Source organism: Nycticebus coucang, chromosome 3, assembly GCF_027406575.1.
Source record: "Nycticebus coucang isolate mNycCou1 chromosome 3, mNycCou1.pri, whole genome shotgun sequence".
Lineage (NCBI taxonomy): Eukaryota > Metazoa > Chordata > Mammalia > Primates > Lorisidae > Nycticebus > Nycticebus coucang.
The window spans coordinates 34,815,669-34,839,801 of record NC_069782.1 but is presented as its reverse complement, the minus strand read 5'-3'; positions in this window follow the sequence as shown (position 1 = coordinate 34,839,801).

Below are 24,133 nucleotides of genomic sequence, written 5' to 3'. Positions count from 1 at the left end.
TTTCGAATTCCATCAGAAGAAATAATATTTTGAGATTACTTACTATTACAATAGTGGTATTTATAAAACACTTACCTGCCCTAGAAATACATACTATTTTCATTATTATTCCCAGAATTGTAGATAAAAACATAAAAATTTAGCAAACTGAAATGACTTGATTGAATGATGCAAGCAAAGATTAAAATATGAGTTCTGATTTTTTAATACCACGTCTGATACTTTTTGTGGCCACCAATACACATTCTTTTCGGATAAGTACATGTATAGATATACTCTGTATGTTATTTTATATATATTATTTGAATATACATTACTGAATGCCTTCCTTTTAGCAGCTGAACCAAAGAAATACCTGGTAAATTTAAAATTTCTCTAGCATAAATACTTCAGTAGGAAAGGGAAAAAAAATTAGCCTTAGAAGAAATCATTTTCAAACTCTAAACAGAAATCTATTAGCTGAAAAGCATGGAATATTTTAGAAAATGATCAGGCTGGCTCTTTGACATTTGATGGAGACAAAGGAGTCCGCCAGAGATAATACCTATACCGTCATGACCCATATAAAACATCCATAACACCAAGCGACAAGCTCAAAGCAACAACAAAAGAATGGAGAAGTCAAGGAAACAGACTAACAGTGGGAGTAAAAATAAATCTTCCTTTAAACTCAGTGAGAAAGAAGAATTCTAATGGAAAAAGGATATTGCTTATGAAATGAATGTGGCCATAGCCACAGAGCACTCGAGAGAACAAAATCGTAGGTTAACAACTAAGTCACACGTTTCAAGATTTTAGATATTAACTCTGAGTATGGATGCATTTCAATTACTGAAGAAAAGTATTATATTTTACAGAAATTTTTGTAAACAGACCCCAGGAAGTATTTTCCAAAGGCACTGCCAGGGTATCTGTTGAAAGGAGGCCTCAATATAGGTGTGATAAAAAGGTCACTCTGGGTTTTGTGTGAGTTTAAGGCTTGAGGGGAAAGCAGGTAAGGGTCAGATTTAAGGATAGAAAAATTTCCAAATTGGGGTCACAGTGACTAAAAACCAGGGACATGCCTTGAGCAACAACAAACTCAAACCAGATTCACTGAAAATCTCAGTAATTTCCCAGATGAAAATGATGGGTGGTCAGAAAGAGTAAAAGACGATTGCTTCACTTGTGAAGTGAAATCAAATACTTCAAGAAATTCAGCATGTCATCGCCAAGAAAATTGCCCAGAAAAATTTCTTTGGAGATACAACAATGCTATTGACTGAACAAAATAAATAAATATATACATGGCAGTCAGGGAGCTTTTCACATAAGTTCTGATATAACAAATAGACTTCACCTTGTCAGCTGGCTGACCTGGATTATGCCTATAACTTCCAGTCATGGAAGAGAATAAAGCTAATTGCTCCTTGTCAGTGGTAGACTTGGAACCCATACAGTCTTTACTTTTTGTAAGACAGTCCTTTAACTTCTTAAACATCTTATTTCATTCATTTTGGGACTTAACATTGTAGACTTTGTAGCACAGCATAGAAAGAGGCAAAACATTTATAGACTGATAGGATGTGATAATGTGGCTGACGGGGCTTTGCTGGCTATATCTAGCCCACTATTTGTTTTAGTTAGACTGCAAGCTAAGAATGGTTTTGTTGTTGTTCCTGTTTTTGTTTGTTTTTTGTTTTGGGGGGGGTTGAGACAGAGTCTCACTTTGTCGCCTTTGGTAGAGTGCTGTAGCATCACAGCTCACAGCAACCTCAAACTCTTAGGCTCAAGTGATTCTCTTGCCTCAGCCTCCCAAGTATCTGGGACTACAGGTGCTCACCACAACGCCCAGCTAATTTTAGAGATGAAGTATCACTGTCGCAGGCTGGTCTGGCAATTCACCTGCCTCAGCCTCCCAGAGTGCTGGGATTACAGGTGATAGCCACTGTCTCTGGCCTCTTTTCTTTCTTTGAGACAGTCTTACTCCGTTGCCCTAGGCTAGAGTGCTATGGCATCAGCAAAGCTCAGAGCAAACTCAAGCTCCTAGGTTTAAGCAATCCTTCTGCCTCAGACTGCCAAGTATCTGGGGCTGCAGCTCTTGCCACAGTACCTGGCTAATTTTTTTTTCTTTTCTTTTTTTTTTTTTACTGAAGGAAGAAAACATTTTTTAATGAGGAGCGGGAATTACAGTATTATCTTGTTTCTGAGATGATTTGCTTGCTTTGTGATACTGCAATATCAATATTAAAGAAATTCTTTGCTCATCCAGCATTATAACACTCCTAAGGATCACAAATATTTTAAATTACAGTGAGAGGAAAGAAAGGTTTATTTTTTTCTTTTTTTGAGACAGAGTCTCAAGCTGTCACCCTGGGTAGAGTGTCACAGCTCACAGCAACCTCAAACTCTTGGGCTTAAGAAATTCTCTTGCCTCAGCCTCCCTGGGACTACAGGCACTCTCCACAACACCTGGTATTTTTTTGGCTGTAGTTGTCATTGTTTGGCTTCAGTGGCATTATTTCCAGGTCCTATTGCTCGTTAAAAGAACTGACTTTGCTTTTGCTTTTTGTCTTTTCATTTATGCAATAAAAACTTTCTTTCCAGGCTTGGCGCCTGTAGCTCATGTGGCTAGGGCACTGGCCACATATACCAGAGCTGGCGGATTCTTTTTTTTTTTTTTTTTATTGTTGGGGATTCATTGAGGGTACAATAAGCCAGGTTACACTGATTGCAATTGTTAGGTAAAATCCCTCTTGCAATCATGTCTTGTCCCCATAAAGTGTGACACACACCAAGGCCCCACCCCCCTCCCTCCTTCCCTCTTTCTGTTTCCCCCCCATAACCATAATTGTCATTAATTGTCCTCATATCAAAATTGAGTACATAGGATTCATGCTTCTCTATTCTTGTGATGCTTTACTAAGAATAATAGAGACAGGTCTCATGCTTGCTCAGATTGGCCTGGAACTCCTAAGCTCAAGCAATCTTCCTTCCTGGGCCTCCCAGAGTGCTAAGATTACAACCGGGAGCCACCGTGGTCTGACTAAGAATGTTTTTTATTTCTAAATTATTAAGAAAAATTATCAAAGAAAAATCAGATCATGAAAAGTTATGGAAAACTTCAACTTCATGTCCATAAATAAAGTTTTATTAGAACATTTGCACACACATTTGCTTATGAATTGCCTCTGGTTGCTTTTACCCTACAGTGAGAGTTGAATAGTTGAAACAGAAATTCTATGACTGTCAAAGCCTAAAATATTTCCTGTCTGACTCTTTACAGAATAATGTTTGCCATGTATACTAAAAAAAAATGCATATTTTTTTAATTGGCTTCATTCATTTTACAAGCAATTTCCTTTTCTATTGAATTCTTTTTTCTTCATTGTGACTTAGGTTTTTCAATAAACCAAAAATTTACCATAAAGAAAGCCTATGTCTACTATAGTTCCTTTCAGATGATTTAATAAGCTTGCATTAAATTAGTAAATATTTCAAATAATTTAATGTGATTTTCAGCAAGGTCCAATTGTGTCTAGTTATCCACAAATTTCAGCATTGGGGAGGGTGAGAGAACAAAAAAGAAATGACGACATTGCTACAAAGCAGTATGCTATTTCAGTATCAAACAATTGTAAGAGACGGATACTCTAGAATAATAATGACATCAGTTGCAATCATAATCACTGCAATTCCTAAATGAATAACATGCCAACAGTTTGGATAAATCCTAGATATGAGTCACTTTATTGAATCTTTATAAAAATCCCACATGGTACTACTCTCTCTTTCCATTTTTAAAAAGGCATCTGGAGCGCTTCATGGACTGAGCTAGGAATTGAACCCAAACAACACATTGTTATGTAAAAAATTACTTTTTGAAAAAAGGTTTGAACTTGGCACACACTAGTTATTTGAGAAATATTAGTCAGTTTGGAATCTGAGAATATGTTAAGGGTATTAAAATGGGGACTATTAAATGTGGACTTGAGAGATTAGGAAGAGTTTCCTGAAGGAGAATGGGAATAATTCCATAGATAAAAAGAAGGGAGAATGCCACTTAGGGTTAGGGCAAGGGGAGGTTACTCATGCTTCACACAATGACACTTCTCTCAACAATGGCCCCCACGCACAACTACGGTCCTATATTTTACTGTACTTTTTCCATGTTTAGCTATGTTTAGATACACAAATACATGTTACAACTACCCGGAGAAATGATTATAGTAATGTGCAGTATAGATTTGTACCCTACAAACAACGGAGTATGCCCTATGACCTTGGTGTGCAAATAGATAGACTCAACCACGTAGGTTTGTGTAAGTACACTCTCTGATGTCTGCACGGTGACAAAAATAGCCTTATGTTGCATTTCTCAGAACTTACTGCTGTCATTACACAGGAAGTGACTACCATTGAAAGAGCACAGATTTGAAGGGGCTTGATTTGACTCTAACGATGATTCATATCATAAGACTATATTTTAATTAACTGAGGAATCAAAAGAAAATTTGTATATATAATTTCAGATTTGAACATGGCTCTCCTGATTTAAAGTTTCATTTGCTCAATTTTTGTTTCAAAGATTTGGTTTTTTGCCCCAGAGGAGAGAGTATCCTGAATTTTTCTCCTCCAGAAATTATACAGACCATGAAAACAATAAAAGGTAAATTACTTTTTCTTTTTTCTACTATATTTCAAATAAAGAATGTAAAAGCAGATAACACATGGCACAAGACATCATTAAAATTAGCAGCAGGAGCTGCAAAATGAATTAGTACCATCTTGCAACAAAGTGTTTATAGGACCAGGGCATCTCTGGAAAAAAAATAACCCCTTAACTCTGGGTGAAGCTGGGTGTGCTTGACTTAGCTCATCCTTCTTTCATATTAAAAACAAAATCTACAGGTTACTTTCTACTTCAAGTCTTTATCTCATTAAGATAAGGACAAGGTGAAGAGAAAGGTACTTCACCTTGTACGTCACCTGTACTTCACCGGACAACGTGAAGAGAAAGGCAGTTATGATAATTACATCTTCTCACCCATGGCATTACCTTCTTTTTATTCCAGTGGGCAATCTAATTCCACTATCTAAAAAAAAATTACTAGTGACTTAGTGAGAGACAAAATGATATTCCTACGTGTAAAGTAGTCACAATTGTGTGATACAGAGCCCATTGAAAACAGAAGCAATAGAAGTGACTGCCACACTAGTGGCTTTCAGATAGGCAGAAACACTGAAATCACCTCCTGCCAATAGGACATGTGCCTAACTACCAGGAAAACTGTGTTTACCCAATTCAGGCCACAGTAATGTGTTACACTACTGCATTAACACATTGACTGCCACATTAGAAAAAAAATTTTCATTGAGGTAACAGTGTTTCATTAGGTCAAAAGACATGTGAGTGAAATATGCTTCACAAGGCCCCAGGTGCAAAACTCGTGTAAGTTAAATACAACTTACCTGGCAGTTGACATGCTAATTTTGTTTGCTCCATAGCTACTGATATTTATTTCCATCTCACCAGCTGACTTGTACAGGCCACTTTCAGAATAGGAAATATAATAATACAAAGTTTTTTCCATACATTATTGCATTTAGTCCTAACACCATCATAGGAGCTAAATGTCAGTAACCCAATTTTAAGATATAAGACAACAAAAGATACTTTGTAATTGTATCACAGATAACAAAAGCCTGAAGCAGGACTGATGTCTAGACCTCACTCCAGAGATCTCAAGTGATTTATTATTTGTTGATGTTATAGATAAATATCTTCCACACACATCTATTTGAGGTCAGCATAATGCTTGGTACATTGTAAATATTTTTATTTCAGTTGAATAGTTGAAATAAAAAATGCAGAGAAGACTGATTTCCATCACACATACGTCAGATGAATAAATATCCAAAATTCACTTCTCCACAGACTAAGATCTTGAGAAAACCAAAAATAAGAGGGGAGAATAATTCTATCAAAAAAGTCAACTACTTTATAATTTTTACAGAGGCTTCCACAATATAGCAATATCTTATGTTACACTGATTGATACTTTAAGTAATATTGTTATGATCTTAACTTTGATAAGACTTTGGGGTTCTGTGATAGTCTCAAAGATAAGTTTTTAAAATTTTCTTTCTAGACAGTCTTCTGTTCACTCTAGGACATGAAGTCGTATTTGAGTGGCCATATATAAAGACAAATACAGTATATACAGTTAGTTTCTTCAATGACATAGCAACTTTCTGCAATACAATATTACGACTGTTATTCTAATCATGTCCTCTGTCTGGTTGTTTTTAGCCAGTTTGTTTTACTAAGTTTTTTCTCTTATTTACAAAAATAATTAATTTTTCTTATAGAGGAAATACAGTGGAGGATACTGTTTGCACCGGTGCTCATTGTCACAATTTCATGTATCTCCAACATATTTTCTTAATAGTATGTATGATTTATGATGTCCTCACCTATGTAATTTGCATTGGTTTTGCAAAATAACTTAAGCTATTCGATCACTCCCAATTTATTCCTAACTTTGGATGGATATCGTTGGTTTGCAACAATTAGAAGTAAATGAGTAGCTATGGGTTTCTCCCCAATACACTCATCACTACGGGCCTTATTCTGATAAAAGCCAGTCTCAGACTAACCAATTCTGCCTCGTCAAATATAAACTAGCAAACAGGAACGAAAAAAATGTCAATTCTTTTTGGCAGATTCCATAAAGCCTTCAAACTTTGTTTTTTTCTTTTTTAGGCCATCTGACAAATTTCTTATATCAAAAGTTTATTCTGAGGCTATTGAATACCCCAAATCAAACAGACCTAAACTGACTAGCAGTCATTTCAGGAAGAGGAAACACTATCTTGGGAGAGTCTTAAAATGGAAGGAAGTCAAACGTGAGGGTTCATAGGATCTAATGTTGTGTTTTTTGTTTTGTTTGTTTGTTTGGAATGGTTGGGATTGGGACTGTGGGCACAGATAGTGAGGATTTGAAGCAAACTTTGATGAACTATAGTGGAACCTCCATAGTTGATCACCTCCCTTCATGGGCCACCTTCTTAAGTTGACCTAATTTTCAGAGACATGCACCACATGTACTCAATGGAAGTCCCTTAGTTGACAACTTCTGTATGTTGACCAGGTTGGTATGGTCCCTTGGGTGGTCAACTTATAGAGGTTCTACAGTAGTCCATAAGTGAGACCTTTGCCAAAGTCATAAGATTTTTGTTGCTGATAAATTGATCTCAAGGAGTTTTCTGAAGTTAACACTAAAGTTATTTACTGGTTTGCCATCTTATATTACTGATTAAAGTTTTTTTTAAAACTAAGATGAGCCATGTTGTCATAGTTGTCATCATACATAGACACTGGCAAAAATGATCTCACATTTCAAGAACAGTTAACACTGTTCTCCTGCCTGAATTAACTAGACTCGTCATGAGAGGCGTGTGTGCAAACCTCCCTCAGGGAAAGGACAGATCACTGAACACAGCTCTTGATTCAAGAGGCTTTGTGGAAGGTTGCAGACTCTGAAACATTTAAATCCATATTCTCTACTCATGATTCTAACAGTGCTTGGTTCATGTTACTAGTCAGCTATATGTTTTAAACTCCACTCAATTCAATAATGATTACTCCTGTTGTCTCTTAACCTAATTTATTTTTATCTAGTAATACCTTAAAAGATTTGCTGTAGTCATTTTTGAATTATGTATTCTTGTTAAATACTTAAATTCTTTCAAAATCTGAGTAAATGCCTACTGTGAATTTCTTATTTAAACAATTATACACAGAGAATAATTAAAGTACATTTATTCCCATTTCTACTGAAATCAAAGTCTTTAAAATTTTTTATAGTAAATAAAATATTTGCAACTATATGCAAGTGGTGAAGCAAGGGGTGTTAGATTTTGATAAGTATTTTAAGTGGTTATCTTGCTGATGATAAGTAGATGGAATAGTATTTTAGCTGTTTTATTATGCTATTTTGCAAGGGAATTTAAGGAAATATTTACCTTTAAATTCTAAAACTTCATTTTATTTTATTTTATTTTTGTTTTTAGAGACAGAGTCTCACACTGTCACACAGACTAGAGTGCTGTCATGAGATAATAGCTCACTATAACCTCAAATTCCTCCCCCAACCAATCCTCCTGCCCCTGCCCCCCAAGTAGCTAGGACTACAGGCACACATCAACATGCCTGGCTGAATTTTTATTTTTTGGGTGAACATTGGATCTTTTGATAAAGATTGAACTCCTGACCTTAAGCATTCTTCCCAATACATCCCTCTGAAGTTCTGGGATTTACAGGCATGAGCCACTGTGCCCAACCTAAAATTTTATTTTTCATTATGACAGTCATATAATGTAAGTTTTCTTCTGATTTGTAATTTTTTTAATTTCTTTGTACAAATTTATGAAGTAAATAAAAAAATGGTTATGTGTATATAATGCATAGTGATCAAGTTGGCAATTTGGGGTGTATATCTCCTGAGTACAACATATTTCTGTTAAGTATAGTCATCCTAATCTGCTATCAATCATCAGATTTATTCCCTCCCTCTGATTACATGTTTATCCCCTTTAACCCACATGTCTTTTCCTCCCCATATTCCTTAATTTACCCTTCCAAGTGTCTGCTTTCTATTTTTCCACTTTCTATACCTATATTTTTTAATTTTTTTGCTTTCACATATACGAGAATACGACATTTGCCTTTTGTGTTTATCTGATTTAGAGATTATATTCCATAATGTCTATGTACCACATTATCCTTATCCATTCATCTATTGATGGACACTTAGGTTGACACCAAATCTCTGCTATTATGAGTTAGTGCTACTATAAACAGGTGAGTGTAGGTATCCCTTTGATATATTGATTTCTTTTCCTTTGGGTAGGTAGCAAATAGTGAGATTGCCAGATAAAAGGAAAATTATATTTTTAGTTTTTGGAGACATCTTCACAATATTTTCCTATAGCTGTAATCCTAGTTTACATTGCTACTAATAATGTATAAGAGTTCCCTTCTTTCTAAATTCTCCTCAACATCTACTAATTTTTTGTGTTTTTAGTAACAGTCATTCTGACTGGATTTAAGATGATATCTTACATTTTTTGCCCTGATGATCAGGGATGTTGAGGACTTTTAAAATTACCTCTCAGCCATTTCTATGTCCTTTTTGGAGAAATTTCCATTCATTCCCTTTGCCCATTTTTCAGTAGGATTTTTTAGAATTGTTGAGTCGATTGAGTTCCTTGTATATTCTAGACATTAGTTCCCTATCAGATGAATTGTGTACAAATATTTTCTGTCATTAAACAAGTTATCTTATTGCTCTTATTTCTTTTATTGTGGAGAGCTTTTTAGTTTGAATAAATCACATTAGTCTACTTCTTATTATTGCTACCTATGCTTTTAAAATCTTAGTATTTTTATAGATTCAGATCTTATGTTTAAATCTTTAACCCATTTTGAGTTGATTATTGTAATGGGTGAGAGATGGGAGTATAGTTTCATTTTTCTGCATGTGGATATCCAGTTTTTCCAGCACCATTTATTGAAAAGGATGTTCTTTTCCAATGCAAATTCTCAGCTTTGTTGTAGATAAGCTGGATGTAAAAATGTGACTTTATTTCTGGCTTCTCTATTCTGTACATTGTCTATTTTTATACCAACACTATGCAGGGTAGGATACTAATGCCTTGGAAAGTATTTTGAAATCAGATAGTGTGATGCTGTCAGCTTTGTTATTTTTGTTCAGATTTCTTTGTCTATTCACTTTTGTGGTTCCATAGAAATTTTATGATTTTTATTTTTTTGTAATTCTGTGAAGAATGATATTGGTATTGAAATGAATTGCAGGAAATTTATAATTGCTTTGAGTAATATGGTGAATTTAATAATATTAATTTTTCCAATCTAAGAACATAGTGTATTTTCCCCTTTTTGTGTCATGTAACAATTCTAAAGATACATATGCCCAATACTGAACTATCTGGATTCATAGAACAAATAATATTAGATACGATGAAAGAGGTAGGTGCCAAGATAATAATAAGGGAAGATTTCAATATCCCCATCAGCATTAAATAGGTAACTTAGTCAATTAAAAAATTGTTTTAAAGTGTAAAGTATCATAATAGATTAACACTGCCCCCCCAACATTATGCAATCATTTTGACAGAAAATAAAAAAGAAACATTGGATTTAAGAAGGTTTGAGGTAAAATGTTACCTCAACATTTTAAGATATGACCAATAATGACCAATATTAAGAGAACATTCTATTCAACAGATGAATAACAAACATTATGTTAATCAAATAGGGATTATTCTCCAGTATAGATCATATATAGACCACAAAAAAAGTCTAACAAATTAAAAAAAACTTAAATCATATCAAGTATCTTCTGAAAACATGGTGAAATGGACATAGAAATTGACACCAAGAGGAACTGTGGAAATGATAGAAATATATGGAAATTAATCAGAATTTTCTTGAATGACCATTGGGTCAAATTACAATGGAAATAAAAAAATTACCTAAAACAAATAAAAGATGAAAACACAACATACCGCAACCTATGAAAACGTAAAAGTAGTGCTAGGAGGGAATAGTATAGCAATAAACTTCTATATAATAAACCAGAAAGATTTTAAATAAAATTTTAGCAGTGGACCTAAAGAAAGTAGAAAATCAAGCACAAACCAAACCGGCTAACCGAGGAATGAGAAAACCCCAATAAACAAAATTAGAATTAAAAAAGGAGACATTACAATTGATGCATAGGAAAGCAAAAGATCATCAGAGATTATCGTGAAGAATTATAAGTTGAAAAACTGGAAAACTTAGGGGGAATGGATAAATTCCTTGAAACATACAACCTACTAAGATTGAATCAGGAAAAAAAAAGAAGAAGAAGAAATCCCAGATATATCCATGACACATCAATAGTAATATATCTCCCAAACAAATTCCAGAACTGGGTGGCTTTACAGTGAATTTCTACCAAACATACAAAGAAGAACCAGCACAAATCCTCCTCAAGCTATTTTTAAAAAATTGAAGAAGAGGAAATTCCCCCTGATTCTTTCTTGGAGACCAGGATCTCCCAGTACCAAAACCAAACAAGGACAAAATAATAAAAAAGACAACTTTAGACCCATATCCTTGATGAATAAAGTGCTAGACAACAAATCTAACAGCATATCAAAAAGACAATACACCAAGATCCACTCAGATTTACACCAGAAATGTTAGAATGTTTCAACATACTCTAATCAATAGAGGTGATAGATTATAGCAACAAAATACAGGAAAATGAACCTCTCAATAGATGCAGAAAAAGATCTAGTGAAATGTGGTGAAATTCAACATTCCTTCATGGTAAATACTCTCAACAAACTAGTCTTAGAAGGAATACACCTCAAGATAACAAAGGATAGATATGACAAACCCACAGATAACATCACGTGAACGAGCAGAAGCTGAAAGCCTTTTCTCTGGAAAGTGAAACAAGACAAGAATACCCACTTTCACCACTCCCATCCACAATGCTGGAATCTCTAGCCGGCAAAAGCAGCCAAGAGAAAGAAATGCAAGACATCCAAACAGGAAAAGAGGATGTCAAATTGCTGTTATTTGCTGATGATATCACCTTATATTTTAAAAAAAATCCAAAGACTCCAACAAAAAACTCTTAAATTTGATTAATAAATTCAGTAAATTGCAGGATACAAAATCAACATACAAAAACTAGAAACATTTCTGTCAGTAATGAGATAGTTTGTGAATAAATCCAGAAGGCAATCTCCTTTACTAAAAATGATGCTAGTTATAAATTTAACCAAGGAGGTGAAAGATCTGCTTTGAAAGGACAAGGAGGTGGAAGGTGAAAGGTCAACTACAAAACACAAACACTTATGAAAGATACTTCAGAAAGACAATCAATCCTTACTTGTAGAACAATGTAATATTGTTAAAATGACCATACTGCCCAAAACAATCTAGAGATTTAATGTGATACCTATCAAAATACTAATACTGTATTTCACTGAAATAGGAAAAAAAAAAATCCTATTATTTGTATGGAACCAAAAATAGCTCAACTGGCCAAAGCGATCCTAAGGAACAAGAACAAAGCTGGAGGTATGTCACTACCTCACCTTAAAACACCATGGTATTGGTATAAAAATCAACACGTAGAGCAAAAGATCAAAGTAGAAATAAATGCACATATTATAGCCAACTGATTTTTGATAAAACTGCCAAGAAGATATGCTTGGAAAAAGAAACCCTATTTAATAAACAGTGCTGGAAAAACTGGATAGCCATATGTAATAAAAAAGAAAAAGAAACAAGATCCCTGATTTTGTGTATGGAATATATATGCATCCCATACACAAAAGTCAACTTTAAGGTTGATTAAAATGTACTAAGAAAAAACATATAGAATATTCCTCAAGGTATTGGTCTACCAGGGGTCCTCAAACTTTTTAAACAGGGGGCCAGTTCACTGTCCCTCACACCGTTGGAAGGCTGGACTATAGTTAAAAAAAAAAAACAAAACAAAAATCTATGAACAAATTCCCATGCACACTGCACATATCTTATTTTGAAGTAAAAAAAAAAAAAAAGGAAAACGGGAATAAATACAATCACACCACCTCATGTAGCCCCACGGGCCATAGTTTGAGGACTGGATCAGACTTCAAAATCACAGGCAAGAAAAACACAAGACAAATGAGATCAATATCTGGAGTATACCAGGAACTCACGTAATTCACTAGTCAAAAACAAATAATCCCATTTAAAAATGGGTAAAGGATATGAATAGGCATTTCTTAAAAGGAGACACATATATGGCCAAGAGGTTCAGGCTCAATGTCACAAGACGTCAGGGAAATACAAATCAAAACCACAGTGATGTCTCATCTTACACTAGTTAGAATGGCCATTATTACAAAAGAAAAACAATAGATGTTGGTGAGCATGCAGAGTAAAGGGAACTCTGATACTCTTCGGAAATTTAAACTAGTATAACTACTATGGAAAATACGAAGAAGTCTCAGAAAACTAAAACTAGCACTCCCACATGATCCAGCCATCCCACTACTGCTGTCCCTAAAAAGGAAAAACAAAATCAGCATATCAAGCTGTTACCTGCACTCACATGATTTTTGCAGCACTATTCACTACATGGAATCAACCTAAGTTTCAATCGACAGATGAATGATAGAGAAAATGTAGGATATACACACAATGGAACACTATTTGGCCAGACAAAAACTGAAATTGTTATTTTCAGTATTAGTATTAGTATTTTCAGTATTCAGTATTAAATTACTGGAATTAGAGGTCATTATGTTAAATGAAACAAGCCAGGAACAGAAAGACAAACACCACATATTCTCACTCACATGTGAGAGCTAAAAATCTTGATCTCATGGGCATGGATAACAGAAGGATATCAGAAACCATGACAGGTGTCTTGAGGGGAGAGGAGAAAGAGAACATGATTATGTATATAAACACACAGTAAGGTAAAGAAAATGAGTTCCAATGTTTGATAGACTAGGGTGGGTATACTTAACAACAATATTAAGTATATTTTATAGAGCCAGAAGACAGAACTTGAAATGATGAAATGATACCAACATACAAAAACTATAAACACTCAGGGTGACCCATACTGCACTACCCTGACTTGATTGTTACATACAGCTTTACATACAGCAAACACTCACATGTACCCCATAAATATGTAAATTATTATATATCGATCAAAGAAAAAAAGGAAAATGCTTATGTAAGCTTAGCTATTAATCCCAGTTAATTCCCGTGCTATATTAATATAAGTAAAATGATATTTATTTTCAAAGAAAAAAAGTGTTAGCCTATGGGTTGACTCGTGTTTGTGTTTTATTAGGCAATATGTCAAAGAGACAATGTTAATTTGAAGAGAAAATAAAAGGATCACAGTCAATGAAATTTATTCAGAAATAGTAAAATTTTATCTAACTCAGATTGACATTATTTAACCTCATATGTCTACACACAAGAGATAATTCAAAACAAATGCAATTTCATTTGCAAAGTGCACTGACATCTTTCAGGTTCTCAGGAAGAGGTCAAATATTGTGCCATAGTAAAAACATCAGAGGGCACTGTATAAATGTTAACCCACATGCCATGGTCTCCTGAGGTTACTGAAAAGTGAAAACGATACCTGAGAATATTCAGTCAGCAGATGGCTGGCTTGGAAGGGCCCAGCCAAATGAACATGAGTAGCTTGGTTGATGACTCTTGCAAGGAGGAAGTAGCAGAGTCTTAGGCCAACAACTCTTTAACGTTCCAGATAATAACAAAAAACAACTTTCCATCAGGTGTGTGTTCCACTTCCTCTCCCTTTCATAACCTCACTCTCAACATTTTGATGAATGATTTTATTAAAAGCTCTACTTTCCTGCTAAAGAAACTAATATGGTCGTATGCAAGAATTTCATTTTTTTCCGAAGAATATTTTGCAATTACATACACATGGAAAAATAGGAAACTGAGATCACACTCAGAATAGTTCTAAGTTGTGCTTCTTTGACCTTTCAGTTTAAAAATACACATGGCTTCTTGTTTTCAATATTTGCTGCTGAAATAAACTGTTGTGATTTTATTAGTTGTGATATTTGAAAAGATTAGATTAAGCAAATAAAGTCTTTTAAAATCCTAGACCATAAAAAGGAAGTATCTATAGCACGATGGTTGAGAGCATCTGCTATAGCATGATACTAGAGTCAGAAAACTTGGATTCGGATCTGTATATTGCTGTGTAATTTGAACTAATAACATCATTCATGTCTCAATTTCTTAAATGAGCATTGAATTCATGTTCATCATCCCTAATTATCAGAGAAAGGCAGATCAAAACCACCGTGAGATATTACCTAACCCCAATGAGAATGGCCCACATCACAATGTCTCAAAGCTGCAGATGCAAGTGTGGGTGTGGAGAGAAAGGAACACTTTTACACTGCTGGTGGGACTGCAAACTAATACAACCTTTTTGGAAAGAAGTAGGGAGAACCCTCAAATAACTCAAAGAAGACCTTCCATTTGATCCTGCAATACCATTACTGGGCATATACCCAGAAGAAAAAAAAATCATTTTATCATAAGGACATTTGCACTAGACTGTTTATTGCAGCTCAATTTATAATTGCCAAATTGTGAAAACAACCTAAATGCCCATCAATCCAGGGATGAATTAACAAGCTGTGGTATAGTATACCATGGACTACTGTACAGCCACTAAAAATGATGGTGACGTTACATCTTTTGTATTAATTTGGATGGAGTTGAAATACATTCTTCTTAGTAAAGCATCACAAGAATGGAGAAGCGAGAATCCAATGTACTCAATTCTGATATGAGGACAATTGATGCTAGTATATGGTTGGGGAGGAGTAATGGGAAGGGGTAGAGAGAAGGGTGGAGGGGGTGGGGGGTTATGGTGTGTGATACACCTCTTGGGGGGTTGGACATTATTAATAGCAAGACTTTGCCCAGAAAACTCAAGCAGTGTAACCTGGCTCATTGTACACTCATTGATTCCCCAACAATAAAATAAAATTTAAAAAAACCTACCTCATGAGTTAATTGAGAGGATTAAATAGTATTAAAAATTATAATGGTATTAAAAATGACCTGATACATGGCATTTTTAATTAATATAATTAATATTTTAGCTCATTAGAAGAAACACTGGTTCCGAGAACATACCTCTGAACTTTCAATAAACTTTACCATTGTAAAAAGTTATGCATAACTATTATTTCAAGTTGTCTTTGAAAAATGTCTGGATTTAGAACATTTTTGGTTCCAGTAAAATGATGCCATTCATTTTTTACAAGTCTTCTTCTTTTTTTTTTTTTGTAGAGACAGAGTTTCACTTTATGGCCCTCGGTAGAGTGCCGTGGCATCACACAGCTCACAGCAACCTCCAACTCCTGGGCTTAGGCGATTCTCTTGCCTCAGCCTCCTGAGTAGCTGGGACTACAGGCGCCCGCCACAACGCCCGGCTATTTTTTTTGTTGTTGCAGTTTTGGCCGGGGCTGGGTTTGAACCCGCCACCCTCGGCATATGGGGCCGGCGCCCTGCTCACTGAGCCACAGGTGCCGCCCACAAGTCTTCTTTTTATTTATTAATGTGGTTTCCTCTTTTCTGTACACATACCTGGACTACGTTTTCCATTATCCTCAGCAGGTAGGTGTAAGGATGTGGCTGACTCACAGCTATGGAAGAGAAATAATGCCCTCCACATCCTGGCTAGACCCATAAATCCCTCCCACACTTGAGTCTCTTGGCTTTCCACATTCTGTAGGCTTTATGCAGAGGAGCAAGGTAACACTGGAATTCACTTTTGAAAAGAGCACCAAGTGCAAAAATTTAGGGTCTCTGAATCACATCTTGAAAAGGACTGTCCACTTACCAAAACCACCTTTTGGACTTACATATCTGAAAAATAAGCACATTTTTGTTTATTCTCTGATATTTTAGAGTTTAACTATTGCAGCCCCTTTCATTACCTTAACTAAAATGATGCTCAAGGTAGGTAAATCTCTCACACATGTACAAAATATCAAAGCCAGAATAAATATGGACATTATCTTTACATCACCAATGTTTGTTGTATCAGTCTTTTATGAATCAACTATTACCAATATAAGAATTCAAATCTCTTCTTTTTATCCTGACACATTAAAACTTTATTTTATGTGGGGAAAAATATAGCTGGTGACTGGATTTTTTCCTCCTGTTGTTTCTTAAGTGGTATTGATACAGTACAGGTGGCTCTGCAGCCAGCTCCGTGGAGGTGGGTGGGGTGGACTGGCTGCCTTCACCTTGGCGGTGTTGGTGTGGTGGCAGTGAGCAGAGGAACCAGCAGGCTGGAGGGTAGGCAGGGGGGCCCCCACAGAAGCCTCCAGTAGCCAGAGGGGCCAGACAACTGCTGTGGAGACACCAGTACCTTAGATTTCCCTCCCCTTGCACTTAGGGCTGAACAGGAAACCCCCCCATTTCCTAGGCCTGGTCAATTGCATGTAAGTTTCCTAGGCCTGGGAATGAAGGTATTGTAGCCCTTCATTCACAACCCAGACACACTAAATGTAACTACAGAGGGTCCCAGACAAGCTAAATGTAACTGCAAGGGTGCCAGACACCCTAAATGTAACTACTGAGCACAGCTAAATATAACTATAGAGAGCACCATGGGATTATATATACCCCTAGACAAAGAGCCCGGGTCAGTGAGACAGACAGACAGAGATAGGGACAGAGAGCTTTTCTCTCCCAGCTTGGGAGCTTTGGTGTTTTATATTCTTTTCTGTAAATAAATCCTGCCTTACCATTGATCTGGGGTTCACGGATTCATTCTTCGAATCACTGAGACCAAGAACCTACTGAAGACAAAATTCTGGTACTAGTATTAGAAGCTGACATGTAAATGACATCTGTAGTAGAAACCATATTCTGTGACTCATGATTTTTTATTAAGTTTTATCTGTGCATGCAAAATAGATATGTGAAAAATATATAGGGCCTAGGGTTACCTAGACCTGGGTTTATTTTTTATTTTTTTTTAATTCTTTATTAAATCATAACTGTATACATTAATGCATTTATGGGGTACAATGTGCTGATTTGATACACAATGTGGAATGCTTACATCTAACTGATCAACATAACTGTCTCCTTGCTTACTTATTTGTTGTGGTAAAAACATTCATATTCTATTCTTAATGGTTTAGACATGTACCATTGCATTGTGTACATTGGGTTGGATCCCCCCAAATACCCTCCCTCCTCCAGGCCTACCCATTCCTCTCCCCTCTCTTTCCTCTTCCCTCCTACTTTCTGGACTATAGTTATGTTTTACCATTCCTATGAATGTGTGGGTAATTAAATACTGATTTCATAGTAGCATTGATTACATTGGATAATTTTTTTTTCCATTCTTAAGATATTTTACTAAGAAGTATATGTTCCAGCTCCATCCAGGTAAAGATTAAAGATGTTAAGTCTCTGGGTGGCACTTGTGGCTCAAAGGAGTGGGGCGCTGGCCCCATGTGCCAGAGGTGGTGGGTTCCAACCCAGCCCTGTCCAAAAACTACAAAAAAAAAAGTGAAGTCTCCATCTTTTTTATGGCTGCATAATATTCCATGGTATACATATAACACAATTTGTTAATCCATTCATGGGTCGATGGGCACTTGGGTTGCTTCCATGACATGGCAATTATGGACTCCAACAAACGTGGCTGCAATAAACATACTGGTACAAATGTCTTTGTTGTAAAATGATTTTTGATCATCTGGAAAGAAGTTTGGAGAATACTCAAAGAACTAAAAGTGGACCTACCATTTGATACAGATCTGGGTTTAAATCCTAGATCTAATTTTTTTATGCATTATTGGGCAAATTATTTACAGAAACTCAGGTATCCACTTTCCTAAATGGAACTAATAACAGTAATTACCCTCAAGGAAAACTTATGGAATTTAGTATGTACTTAATACAATATACTTCCACAGTTTACTTCATACTCATGAAATATATAGAACTAAGAAAGAATTAACACTTAACTGAGTATATGGTCCCCCTGTTCCTTCTACTTTCTTTCTGCGTCCTGATGGAGAAGCACAGAATAGCTCGGTTGTCCCGTGACCAGGCCAGGTACATGTTTCCCCTGTAGGCTGGACCCTCCAGCCAGCTGGGACCTTGAACATTTCCAGGCACTACAAAAGCTATTTAGGTTGTTTCTAAAAAAATACTGAGAGAGATTGACCCTGTTGCCAAACATTTAGAAACTATGTTCAGACCTTCAACTCCCATGTAAACTCCATAATTACATCCCCTTGTTGTGGCAAACAGACTTAGACTTACAACCCTTTCTCTTGTTATCCATCATGAGGACTCCTGCAGCACTTTATATGGAACAGATGCTTCAAATTCATCACCTTTGCTCTTAGTGGACCTTTCTTCCTTGCTCCCTCCTTCCTTGCTCCCTCCTTCCTTCTCTCCCTCCTTCCCTCCTTTTCTTCTCTTTTTCTTCCTTCCTTCTTTTTAATTCAGTTGGAATAGCACTGCTTTCCTTGGAACTCCAACTGGCTTCATTTTTGAAGTGTTTTGGACACTCCCTGGCTGGAACTTCCCTCCTGCTGCTTTCGGGGGACTCCAGACATGGGTCCTGCTGGTCAGAACACTGAGCATGTCCTGTGTGCCAAGCCTTCTCCTAAGGGTTTTTAGGGGTGGATGTTATCTCGTTTGGTATCCCTTACAACCCCCTGGTGGTTTCTTAATTTACTTTCCTTTATCAAAACAGATATTCTCCATATAAAGTAAAACAGGGGGTTTACCATAATAACTAAGACTTGATGATTGTGGAGACGTATAAGCTGAAGGTGAAGGTCAGAATGACTATAGCTAGAAGATAGGACAGTCACTAACCTCTTCAACCTGAAGGACTGCTACAAATGGAAAGTCCACATCTCAGAGGTGGGACCACAAAGTTAAAACTCAGGGGAAGATATGAAACATTGTTACGACTGTGTGCCCCCCCACAGCACCCCGCCCTGTGGAAGAAAGCTACTCTTTCTGGCCTTTATCTACTTTTCAATCTCAAATGATTTCTCCTTAGTAAATACTTAACTCAGAACCACACAGCAAAGTGAATTCTTATAAACACAGTTCCCAGCCTTAGTCAGCACTAAAAATGCTGATGCTGACCTAGCAATAGACAATCCAGCTTGTACAGTTACCATTAAGATGAGTAGAAGTTACAGTAAAAGCAACACAAGAGTCAGGAATTAACTATATTCCAGGCATACTTGATAAAGTAGTTTACCTTTACTACCTCAATTAATTTTTACAAGATCCCCTTCTGTTTTGCATTCAAGGATTAAAAAGGGTGAACGAGTTAAAGCAACTTGAACAAAATACGGAGCTACTGAATGGTAGTTCCAAGATTAAAGCATCTTTCTGGCTTCTTTCTGGCTTGTACTTATAAAAGGGGAAACCTGAAATAAAATTCTTACCTGTTAATTTCACAGTTCTGTTTCTATATGAAGCTATTTTTTGAAGATATTTGTTAATGTAAGGCTAGATGCTACAGAAATATACATAGCTACAATGCTGTAAAATTATGTTGTATAAATATACTTCAAATGTTTGGTGTGTATGAGAGTTAGTCAAAAAATTATTAATGAAAAATAGTTGAGGCACATAACTAGAACTTAATAATAAGATCGTTATGGATTGAATTGTGTCCCATCCCCCAGAAAAGTTTGTATGCTGAGTCCTTAGACCTTAATTTGACTGTACTTGAAGATAGGGTCTTTAAAAGGTAATTAAAGTTATATGAAGCCATAATGTAGAGGTTTAATTCAATACTACGAGTAATTTTACAAAAAAAGGAAGAGAGACAGCCGAGATGTACACACACAGATAAGTCATGTGAAGCTGGAACAAGAAGATGGTCATCTGCCACTAAAAAGAAAGATCATAAATCATAGCAAAATCCCAATTAAGGCAACACCTTACCAGAACTTTAGAAATAAATTTCTGTTGTTTAAGCCACCCAGACTGTGGTGTCGGGTTATGGCAGCCCTAGCATACTAATATGAAGACTTTTACATGATAGAGTGTGAGAGAGAAGGGTGTGTATGTGCATTAGTGTAAGGGGAAGCACTTTTACTTACATGTACACAAAAATGTACATGTTCTCTTTAAATAATATCTGTGCTATTCAGTAGTCCACTGTAGTTAAGACAAACCACTCTACCTAATTTAAGCAGAAAAGGATTTAATAAAGGAATAAGTTCTTACAACATCATTGCAGAGAAAGGAGAAGATTCTAGCCTAAGCCTCAATGAATGAATAAAAAATAATAATAATACAGGTAAAATCTGTTTCAAACCGAGATGGGGTAACAGACACTGCATTTATATTTCTGTGTAAAACAACTAATATAAACATACTACAATTCAATCATTGGGCAGAAGATGAAGAATAGTGATTTGTGTGATACAAAATACAGATAAAATGAGTCTTAAAATTGTACCAGTTTATTGTCTAGAGCAATGATTTTCAACCTTCCTAATTCTGCGACCCTTTAATTCAGTTCCTCATGTTGTGGTGACCCCCAATCATAAAATTATTTTTGTTGCTGCTTCATAACTATAATTTTGCTACTGTTATGAATTGTAATGTAAATATCCGATATGCAGGAGACCCCCAAAGGGGTTGCAACCCATATGTTGAGAATTGCTGGTCTAGAGGCAGAAGCAGTTACTGGTCATGTCCAAGCCAGGGACAGATAGATCCCAGAGCTGAGAATCCAGGAATTTCCAAGGCAGCCTTAGTTCACGAGACAGAATGAGACCGAGAAAAGAGCTGCACAGAGGTAGTAACACTGTGTAAATCTGCAAAGCATCCCCTCAAGTATTCCCCAAAGCACTGACCAGCCCATTCACATGAGGAAATCACCCAAGTTGGATTAAGAAAAAAATACACATATAAAGGTTAGAGGAAATATTGCTGATGCTAACTCAAGAATACTAACAGTTCCGCCAGCCAGAAACATTATAACCTACTGGATATTGGATAAAGTGTGCAGAGGATCTTACATCCAATGTAAGGAAAAATAACACTAGACTAAAAATGGCTCTACTCCCAAATAACAAATATTAAAGGAATGATTAAAATGGAAGAATATGTATATATACCTACACGCACGAACATCCAGGAAACAAGCTAAATTTTCCAATGCAATTATGCTTGAATAAAAGTTAACCAGTATGCAAAGAATTATGAAAATATGTCCCATCATGACAAGAAAAATCAATTCATCAAAACAAGCACAGTGACACGGATGTTAGAATTTGTATAATGAGGACATTAAAACTTATGATAACTGGGCAGCACCTGTGGCTCAAAGGAGTAAGGCATAAGTCCCATGTACCGGAGGTGGCGGGTTCAAACCCAGCCCCGGTCAAAAGCTGCAAAAAAAAAACAACTTATGATAACTGCATTACATATATTCATACAGTTAAGGAGATACATGGAGAACAGAAGGAGCCTAATAGAATTTTTACTGATGAAAACCACAATACTTGAGATAAGAATTACATTGGATATGGTGAACAGCAAAGTAAATATACTGGAAAAAATGTTAGTTAATGACATCACAATGGAAATGAAGCAAAATGAGACAGAGAACAACTGAAAAAATTAACATGTAATTGTGATCTGAGACAATTTCACGTAAGGTAGTATACCTGTAATAAGAGTGGTCAGTGAAATTAGTATCAGTGAAAGGAGTGGTCAGTATCAGAAACAATGGCTGGAATTTTTTGAAGTTGATGACAACTATAAATACACAAGTCACAAGTTTCAACAGACTTTGAGCAAATGAACCTGAAGTAAAGCACAGTAAGATACATCGTACTGAAATTATTAAAACTAGTGATGAATAGAATATCTTGAACAGATTCCTGATAAAAATAATGCAAGTGAGAAAATAATGTAACATTAGTAAAATACTGAAAGAGAAATTACACATCAGTTTATAATTCTATACCTAGTGAAAGTATCTTTCAAAAAATAAGGGAAAATAAATGCTTTTTAAGATTTACAGTAAATGTGACACATGTCTGGGCAACAGCAAGATCTATCTCTACTAAAAATAGAAAAAAAAATACCTGGTGCAATGGATGGTGCCTGTAGTTCCAGCTACTTGGGAAACTGATGCAAAGGAATCACTTCAGCTCAGGAGTTTGAGATTGCTGAGAGCTGTGATAACGCCACAGCACTTTACCCAAAGCAACAGAGTGAGACTCTGTCTCAATAAAAAAAAAAAAAAAGGGAGATTTATAATAAGTGGAAAAATTCATCAGCAGCAAATTCATACTGTAAAATACATAAAGTTATGCAGGCAAAAGGAAAAAGAAGTAGGCTGAAATATGAGTCTACACAGAAAATGATAAGCATCAGAAATGGAAGCTATAAGAGTAATTATAGGATATATTTCTTATTATTTAAAACTTTTTATAAGATGGTTCAATGTTTAAGCAAAGTAACAATGTATTGTGATATTTATTATAAATACAGAAAAAACATTAATATCAAAAAATGCTAGAGAAAAAATTAAAATATACTATTTTTAGGTTCTTAGATAGTATGTAAAATCATGGCATATCAATTGAAAGTTCAGTGTAATAGTTAAGGATGTATGCTATAAATATTAAAGCACCCCATAAAACAAGAAAATAAAGAGTTACACCTAGTAAGGCAAAAAATGAGGTTAAATATAATTGTAAGAAAATATTCTCTTAATCAAAAAAAGGCAGAAAGAGCAGAAAATTGAATGAAATACAGTTGAGACAAGTAGAAATCTATCTGGAAGATAATATATTTAAATCTAACCATGCCAATATTCACACTAAATGTATATGGTCCAGATATACCAATTAGGAGGTAGATGTTAGATTGGGTCAAGAGTGAAACCCATCATGTTCTGCCAATGTAAAACAAAAACTTGTTATATGTTAAAGACTAAAATGAAATATACCCTGCTAATAATAATCAAAGGAAAGCTGAATTGGCTATTTTATTATTAGACAATTGGATATCCAAGTCAATAATATTGATAGAAATAAAGAGACCTTTTCATAATGATAAAGAAATCACTTCAAAAGGAAGATACAATAATCTTAAATGCGTATGCAACTATTAACAGAGTTTCAAATTTTAAAAGTGAAGGACTCAGAATAACAAAATCCATATCCATTCTTGATAGGCACACAGAGAAATGTAGGATGAAAATTAACTCTCTTGGTTCAGCACCCTTAGCTCAGGAGTAGGGCGCCGGCCACATACACTGAGGCTGGCAGGTTTGAACCCAGCCTGGGCCTGCTAAACATCAATGATAACTGCAACCAAAAAATACCCAGGCATTGTGGCGGGTGCCTGTAGTCCCAGTTACTGGGGAGGCTGAGGTAAGAGAATCGCTTAAGCCCAAGCATTTGAGGTTGCTGTGAGCTGTGACAGCACAGCACTCTACTGAAGGCGACACAGTGAGACTCT